The following is a 9,713-nucleotide window of genomic DNA, read 5'->3' on the forward strand; positions in this document are numbered from 1 at the left end:
AAGCTATTGCACATTTGTATAGTTTCTGTTACCATGATTTTTTTATTAAAACTAATTTTTGTTTAGGTTGAGAGAGAGATCGGAGCTACTCTTGCGTAAAAGTGTGAGTAAAATCTTTTAAATCTATTTTATATGTGGGAGAAATGCACATTTGTCGTTTCAGTTTCATATAAAATTCCATTGTTTCAATTCAAATTAAGAACTTCAGAAGCAGTTCAAATTCAAAAAAAGCTTATACGACTTATTGGGCGCGCAATTTAAAAATGTCCTGTTTTCAAAAGCTCCAGTGTAGTGTATGTGGGAGTTTTTACAATAGTTTTAAAAGCTTTCAGCCATTGTTTAGTGCACTTTATGCAAAATATGGCTCATATTAATACCGCCAGTAATGGCTGTAGGTGATATTAAAATTTTGTAACTCTTTTATTGGTGTACGGGACAATTTTTCATAAATCTTTGAAATGTTTATGTTATGGATGACGAATTTTTAATTAATATTTATACATGTTGCTTAATACTAAGCTTAGTGGTTTAATATAGTGTAGTAATAGTTGATTATTAATTATTTATTGGTTAATTATGACTCAGATTCCTTAATAAATTTAATACAGAATAATAATTTGTCTTACAAATGCCAAATTGAGATAAGAAATATCCTTCGTATTCTCAATAAGAGCGAATGCCTAGACGAGAACTTTGATTAACTAATATATAAAATCTCGTGTCACAATGTTCGTTCCCATACTCCTGCGAAACGGCTCGACCGATTCTTATGAAATATTTTATTCATATTCATTAAGTCAGATAATCGGCTACTATCTATATTTCAAACCCCTAAGTGATAATAATTTTTTTATTTTTTTTATTTTTTTTTTTATTGTTTTTTTGTTTTTATTTTTTTATGATACAGCATACAAACTTTTTTAACGGTTTCCTGCCACGTTTCGCTGTGGCACATTGTAATTGAATGGTTGAGGAATGAGAAACAAAGCAATGAAATAATCATTTCATATAAGTATAATTTTTCAATACTTGTGGGGTTGTATGTATTTTTTAATGCTGTATCATAAAAAAAAATAAAAATTTATCTAAAAATTTAGGGGTGGACTACCCTTAACATTTAGGAAGATGAAAAATAGATGTTGTCCGATTCTCAGACATACCCAATATGCACACAAAATTTCATGAGCATCGGTCAAGTTGTTTCGGAGGAGTTTAACTACAAACACCGCGACACGAGAATTTTTTTATTAGATATATAGATTGACTAAATCAATCGGATATAGGAACAAAGGAATATTGATTTCAGAATCCTTACTGTGTCATTTTTCTTTATAAGCACTAACGTAACATGTGCCTGACACACGCTGTCTTATTGATCTTAAACGTTTCTTCACCTTATGAGCAAGTATTGGCACATATTGAAAAGTCCATTATCTTAAACCGACTTATAGAATAAAAGGAATATAAATAAATTTACACTCCAAGGCCTTCTTCAAGTTGAAAATTACTTTTTTAAATAATCGAAAAGAAAAATAAAGATATCATTGTCTAAACGCTCGGTTTCAATAAACCGCCTCTTCAGGCTTGAAATTTCTAATTTATTTTCTCGATCAATCTTTTAAGGCTTTCTTGGAATGAATTAAACTCCCAACGGAAGGTAGAATATACGTACCGTTAACGTAATAGTAATTGAAATATTGACGGATGTTTTTATGGAGAGCGCGAGTTGACTTAAATTACAATAAAGGGAAGGTCTCAGTCCGGTCAAATGCCAAAGAATTAGCAATGATTAAGTTTACTGTAATGGATCTAGTACATGTTCGATTGCATGCGGTCTGGATTTAAATTTCAATTGGGACCAAAAAAACGCCCTTGCGATGCCTCAATGAAACGCAAATACCCCAAGGTTATATTGCCAGTTTTCGGTCATAAAAAATATTTCGATAAAATTCGATAGAAGTTATATTAATCTAAGGGTAGTTAGTCGACAATGAGTATAATAATTTAACAACGTACTCCAAGGGTTCTAAACTAATATAACTTATATAAGTTTAGAACTTCGAGTAACGATTGAAAGGAATTTTTGATATAAAGTTTCGACAGCTTTAACAAAAGGACTAATATTACGGCAAATATGATTTCAACTTAAACTATTTACTAAACAAATCTTTTCAATATTTTATTTGTATAAAATTTGCGTTAAGATTCAGGGTGACCTGGTAGAATGTGAGAGCGATTCGGGAACTTCTCTTATGGCTATGTAGGAACTATCAATGGTTTATGTGGGTATTGCTCAGTGCTCACCCAGCCTCTGAGTAGCAGACATTCTAGTATGGGTCGAGTCCCTGTCCCCTGGCGAAAGTAGCAGGATGCGCATTGCGCAATTGCATTCCCACCTCGAATTTCAAAAAAGAGTAAGATTATACGTTTTTGACATATGGAAGCCGCACTTAGCACATTCGATTCTGAATCTCACTCTAAGTTTTGACTCTGATTCTTTGAGGGCCTAGTTATTTTTTTTTATAAAACATAAGGCAGACGGCCAGAAGGCCTGATGTTAAGTGATACCGCCGCCCATGGGCACATATTGCCAGAAGACTCGCACGTGCGTTGCCTACCTTTTAAGAATTGGTACGCTTCTTTCGTAAGGGCCCTTAGTCGAATTGGTTCGGAAATACTTCAGTGGGCAGCTGGTTTCATAGTGGTGGTACGCAGCAAAAACTGTTTATAGTTTCCTAATAAAATACCGTACTTAATTATATGGCTTACATCGCGTTAACGAGCTTTCAAGTTGCCAATTTAGTGAACATAGTTAAACTTAAGCACATTCGCAGCTTAAATAGAGCAATTCGGTGGTCGGAATGCAAGTAACGCCTTAAGAGTAAATTATAAAGCTAAGTTGGATAATTTTACGTAACAAAGCAAACGTTTAAGCTTGTTCATATCATTTTCATCTAAAAACGTTTTCATTGTAATAACGAACATCAAAGCAATTGCTGATAAATATTTTTGGGGTATGTTAGATATTTTTGTTTGGCGAGATTGAATTTACATAAAAGGGGTTTGAAGATTCTATTTGGATTTGAAAGTCAAATACGGTGATAATTCGTTGAACTTTTATGCTTGTTTGCAGTGCAGAGCAGTGTTGGCCTAGTGGCTTCAGCGTTCGACTCTCATCCCTGTCGTAGGTTCGATCCCCGGCTATGCACCAATGGACTTTCTTTCAATGAGCGCATTTAACATTCGCTCGAACGGTGAAGGAAAACATCTTGAGGAAACAGACATGTATAGACCCAAAAAGCTGACGGCGTGTGTCAGGCACTGGAGGCCGATCACCTACTTATCATAAAACAGATTCAGAAATCTGACGCCCAGACCTAAAGAGGTTGTAGTGCCACTGATTTATTTATTTTAGCTTGTTTGTTATACATTAAGTTACAGTGGAAATTCAGACATTTATTAAAAAATATTAAAAAGACCGGCGTTAATACCCTCGTGCATTTTGAGACTGAATGAGTCGTCCAGTTAAGAAGAGCTCGTTACCGCTACGTTACCGCGTTACACGTACATTATTAATGGTTTATCACATGCATGGGAATGGTTTGTTTAGTTCTTATAAAAAGGGACCAGTCCAACCACCGATTCGCTGTCAATAAGGCCCCAGTTGCCGAAGCGGAAATTATTAACAAACACTTCGATAGCGCGGTGTAGAAACGAAATATAAACGCGTTTAATGATAATACACTTTATAGTTTGAAAATTTACAACGCTTTAAAGTCTCTTTGTGAAGAAAATGGAACCCCGAGCTAATTGTATTAAACGCAACTCAGTTATGAAGGCTAAACCACAAACGCAATTCTGTCTCTGAACTTGGTTGAACATTTCCCAGGAGAGCATACAAATATAGAAGCTACGTACTATTGTACGTAATTTCGGTGTAAAAACTAGACCAAATATAAAAGGGCGTGGGTTAGCATGCTAACAACAGCTTATATAACAAGATACTGTGGGGCAATTGGCCTTCAACTGTGGGGATACCAAAATAAACATACTCCAGCGACAATAGAACAAGATCCTAAGAACAGTTGCAAAAGTACCATGATACCAACAACGAAGTACACCTTAAAATGACCTATCAAAGAGGAAATCCGGATACTGGCCGCTAAATACAAAGAAAGCTGTCACCCGAACGATCTTGCTCGCCAACTCACCTTTAGACAGTATGTAAGTTGACTAAAGCGTCACCATATTCTAGAGCTAAAACACCACCAATAGCTCTAGGCAGAAGATGAGTAGATGCATTGGAAAGTCACTCCACATGACAGCACCAAAGAACAAATTGGCTCATAGCCTTAAGGTTGATTGCAAATATCCGCAGAGAAAAAAAACAAAATACACATATTTAATTTGAATACTTATATTAACTTTAAACGACAAGACTTAAAACTATTGTCATCCTCTGATAGATTGAGAACAGATTACAAAAAGAAGGTTTTTATAATAATATTTGGTAATTATAGAATAGGTGAGAATTTGAAAGCTTTTCAATAATAGAAGTCTATACGTATATTTCACGTTCGTAAAATTTCAGTGTTAATTGCTTCACGAGATTTATTTGCTACGGAATTGTACTTCTACATGTTTCTTTAATAATTTCCTTTTATTGACAAGTAGGTTATTAGACTTTAGCTGCAGACATTTGACATCAAAAGGGATTAAAATGCCTCACGATTTTTAAATCGTACGAGCAAGCTATATTTGCTCACATAAGAATGGTATGGACGCAATTTTAACGTACTGACTGAAAAGTTGGGCCAGCAGTCTATGTATGTAAAGAAACTAATATAAAAAGTTCTACACAAATGATTAGTTATCAATAGAAATGTTGCGAAAAACGATGCCATTAGCTTTGTCCGGAAATCTTTGAAAGTTGTTGTATTGTTGAGGGAATAATGGAATTCTTTATTAGAGTAGCATTTGATAGTTCTGTATAAAATGTGTATTAATATTTTGAATAAGATTTAAAAAAAACAGTGACCCTTGGTTGGTATATATTTCATCGTCATTTGTTTGTTTCTAATAGGCAGGCCCAGGCACACAAGTCTGATACTACATCTATGGGTTTAAACTTAAAGCATGGTATCCTTATAATTGATTCCTTGAATACGAGCGAGTTATGTTAAATGCGCACATAGTCGTCATGCACAACCGGGGTTCGAACCTACTACCTCAGAGATGAGAGCTTCACGCTAAAGCCATTGAGAAAGTAAATGTTCAACTCTTGAAGAAAGTAGAGTTGGTAAATTGTTATGACGACATATATGTCGCAGCCAACTAGCTTATTAAGCCGTTCAATTAACAGCCTAGCCTTTTAACTAAACGGCGCCGTTTAACTAGCGGCCTGAAAGATATTCAGCCAGTTGATCAAACAGCTAGGCAAATGACTCGGATCGATGACGTTTCATTACTTGCCTAGCTTGGTGACTGTTAATTTAAATTTAATTCCACATTCTGCCACTCTCAAACTCGAAACGAAACTCTTCAAACAGTTAATAGTGCGTCGGCAAACCACAACTTTGATGGTGTTTTCCGTTGTTGGCTGAGACATAATGACTGTAACATTCAGAGACTCATCATACTAAAGAAATCGTACTTTGAAGTGAGAATACATATTTGAGTAGTTTTTTGAAACTAAAGACCACTCAATAGTATACAAATTCTCTAAAGAACTTTCTGCCAAAGTGAGTAGTGGCTGACAGGTATAGGTTTTCGGAAAGTGTTTTTAGTGCTTTTTGAACGCTTTTAAAAACAGGTTGGATAATTTTTCTTAGTCTTGTTATTCTACATAATAATAATACTTTCAATTCTGAATCTTCTCCATAGATTTATTGAGTGTATCTTGGGGAATTAAATTAAAGACTTACGGTTTTTGAGGAAAAACCTGAACAAGAATTGTTCTATTCTTACTTTGTACATTTATTGTAAAAACGTAACGCATTTGCCATCACGTAATATTCATTCCAAAGCTACCTAAACATTACAAATAATACATAACCTCATTTATATTCTGTTTGAGACCTTCCCATGTAACGGCTATATTTCACGGTGCTTTGATATTCGTGATCGTTCACAAAAATTACTCAGCTGTAAGTTATGTACCACACATATACTACGTCCAATTACATTGATTTACGCTTATACATACATATTATAGATAGATAGACATATAATTACATATTTAAACACCCAAGACCTAAGCACAACACCAAATGCTTATCACATCGATGTTCGTCCCAGCCGGGGATCGAACCTGGGACCTATGGATTCGCAGTCAGGGGTACTAACCACTAGACCAATGAGTCGTCAGGACTAACTGAAGTCTCACTAAAGTGATAGGGCATATGTTTTTATCGTGGTGTTTAGAAATTTTCCATGTTGACTGGCGTCTTGAGTCTTAGATCCGAATACGTAGTACATTGGTTTAATTGAATACAGTAAGCAAGTTTTTATTCTTTAGTCACATCAAAGATACATTTTTCCACATCTAAGCGTTTAGTTTTTGCCGTGCACCACCTCACCAGTTAACCGCTGAAGTGTTTCCGAACGAATTCGACTTAGGCTCCTTTAAGAAAAGTGCGTTCCAATAATTAAAAGGCCAGCAACGCACCCGCGAATCCTCTGGCATTGAGAGTGTCCTTGAGCGATATCACTTAACATACGGTGAACCTCTTGCCCGTTTGCCCCCAGTTCTATAAAGGAGGTAACTATTTGAAATTTTGATTAATTCATGAATATTGAAATATTCACACCTATTACTGTGGACTGTATTTTGTCTTGGAGAAATAACTGCGGTTGTGGCTTGATATTATATTTTGAGCCACGTTACAAGAATGGAATCCCGATATAATGGAAATGTTATTTTATAACCTTAAAAGTATCGATTTTATAATTTTGTGTTTCCATCAATATATTGCCACCCCAAAGATACAATCTAAGGGTGAGATCTATAGTCCGCACTTGGACTTTACTCTGACTTAACTATCGAGCTAAGACACAGTCGGTATTTATAGAGCAAACTGCGAATCCCTCCCTAGTGTTGGCTTAGCTTAATCTCAAGTCCACGAAATCGACGACTTACCAAAAACTTTGACTATAAGCCTAACAAAAATAATGGCCTAAAATTTGCTCTACCATCATATCTTTTACTGGACTTTTTATTTTTGTCGGTTTTTAATGAACGGTGTTGCCATTTGGTATCAGAGTTCCATAGACTTTGGGAAAAATAGAATTTGAATTCAAAGAAATTTTAAATGATCTTGATAAATACCTATGAAATGCATGAAATAAAATAATTATACATTATTATGGTATCTATTGTTGTTTATTTACATTATTTATATAAGTGTTCAACCCCATTTTTGAGAGATCTTATAAATAACTGGTGTGATATCGTATCTGTCACCTGGCAGCCCTGGCATATTATAGTGACAACGAAATTCAAACTATAACCTAACCGATGACTCTCGCTTCACATCTGTTATTTTCGTTTCCCTGAATCTTCTACCATTTATTACCTGACTACCCTAAAAAATTTGAGATAGGAGTGGAACATATAAAATTAAAAAATCTGTTAGAAATAGAATTTCTTCAACAAAAATATAAATTAGTATTAGAAATATGTATTACACTCAAAAAAAGAATCAGAAAATAAATGTTTAAAATGAAACAAGTTTTGTTTTGATATTCTTTATTACCGAACAAATTACCTAGTTAAATTGTGCAATCACAGATTGCCGGAATGCTAGACCTGTAGGAGATCTTTCATTGTTTCTGTGTTACTCAACTTCTGCTGTCAGCAAGATCACCATCATCATAAGCATAGGGGATGCTTATGACTCTATATACCTATATTATGCAATACAGCACAAGCTATAATTATATATAACTAGTATATTTTGTCAATTTTGACTGTAGTCCTAGCTGTAAACATGGAAATTTCCTTTTCTACACTCCGAAAACCCTTTCAACAATATGCCTAGTTCTTATTTGAGAATAATTATAATTATTGTCAGCTCTTGTCGTTGGATATAAAAGTGTTGTTAACATGAAGTTAAGTGCCGGATAACCGCTGTCACCTACTAAAACTCCTTCTAGTTCACCATTTAGCAGCCTTGCATACGCCTGGCAGTTTCTAAATATCCTGCTGTCGTGTGAACTGCCAGGCCACCTGGTCACTATATCAAATATTTCCATATCAGGCCCTATTATTGCTTGCACATTTACAGAAAATTACCCTTTTTTATTTCTGTATGCTTCAGAGTGAGCGATACCTTTGGGTCTATTAATTTTTATATGGGTGCAGTCAATAGCTCTGATTATACTGTTTAGGTCATGGTGAGTATTAGATCTTATTAATTCTTCAAACTTCCTTTTGGCTGTGTTCATATTTCTTGGAAAATTTACAAATCTAGGAAGTAATTTACTCAACTCTGCAGAGACTTTATTTATAAATAAACAGACTGTAGATTGGCTTATTCTGTTCAGATCACCACACACCATCTGTAATGTCAATGAATTATTATTAGTTACATATATGTTATGTTTCTGAAAGTCAGAAGACAAATGTCTTCAACATATAATGTATTTAAAATCATTTGAGAATACATAGGTACCTATAATATTCAAATCGAAAAACCATACATATTTATGAACACAATATTACCTGAAAACATCCAGTTGCATTTTTATGCCTTAATGCAAAAAGTATTTGCAATTGCGGTAGGTTTGGCGATCCTCTGTTGTTATAAGGTTGCAAGTTTGTAATGATCAGTAGCAGGATCACATTTAATACCGTGTGTTTCAAAATACGGTTCCTTCTTTTGAATTCATTCTCACCGTACAGGATGGAAGGATTTTGGTTGTATTCGTTCCGAACATATACAACACTTTAGGCAAAATTTTCAATTGTTGATATTTGATACAAGTGCTCTGTTGCTGTTGTCAAAACAATGCGATCCGTTCTACGTAACAAAATTATTGTCATCTTTAAATAATTAATACATTTTCTAAAGGTTACTCGTAAATTTCTAGTTATTGCAATAATAAAATAAATGAATACATAAATAACAATAAATTGAAGATATATGTGTACCGTTTTAGATGTTTAAATATTTGTTATTGTTTACTTTTTTAAAGGATAATAAACAAAGTATTGCATGAACTGAAACATCAATTTGTATTTTGACATTTGCTGTCTTAGCTTGGGCTTAGCTTAATCTCACCGTTAAAATGTCTATAAATACGAAATCATAGTTTAACCTTAGTGTACACTAAGCAAAGTTTTTCGTAAGGTAAGTCTGAGCAAAGTCCAAGTGCGGACTATAGATCTCACCCTAATACTCGTTTAGAACATTTGTGTACTTTTATGTGTAAAAAAATTTAAATTAGTAGCAATACTTTAAACATATTACAATTAAAAATGTGAAAAATACAATACAGGTAATACACAAATGCCTTACAAAGATCTGTTATACGTGCCATTGGCCCAAAAAGTACCATTATGTTATTTAATGAATCCAATTATTTCTTTGTAAAGTACATATATGTATAGCTTGTTATCATTATTCTTATCTATTAGCTTTAGTTTCAGACACGTTTCATGGTATATGGTTACGGCTGTCACTATGAGAAAATGTACTGATGACAACAATAAT

The 9,713-nt window shown here is 34.1% G+C and overlaps 1 long non-coding RNA gene across 1 annotated transcript; it reads right to left on the reverse strand.

Moving 5' to 3' along the window:
• Window positions 1–7,730: 7,730 nt before the first annotated feature.
• On the reverse strand, window positions 7,731–9,147 carry LOC125056753. The gene is made up of 2 exons (XR_007118108.1): window positions 8,723–9,147; window positions 7,731–8,559 (listed from the first exon to the last, which is right to left on the reverse strand). It is a non-coding gene; the product is annotated as an uncharacterized LOC125056753 (long non-coding RNA).
• Between the last annotated feature and the right edge of the window lie 566 nt (window positions 9,148–9,713).

Source organism: Pieris napi, chromosome 15 (genome assembly GCF_905475465.1).
Source record: "Pieris napi chromosome 15, ilPieNapi1.2, whole genome shotgun sequence".
Classification (NCBI taxonomy): domain Eukaryota; kingdom Metazoa; phylum Arthropoda; class Insecta; order Lepidoptera; family Pieridae; genus Pieris; species Pieris napi.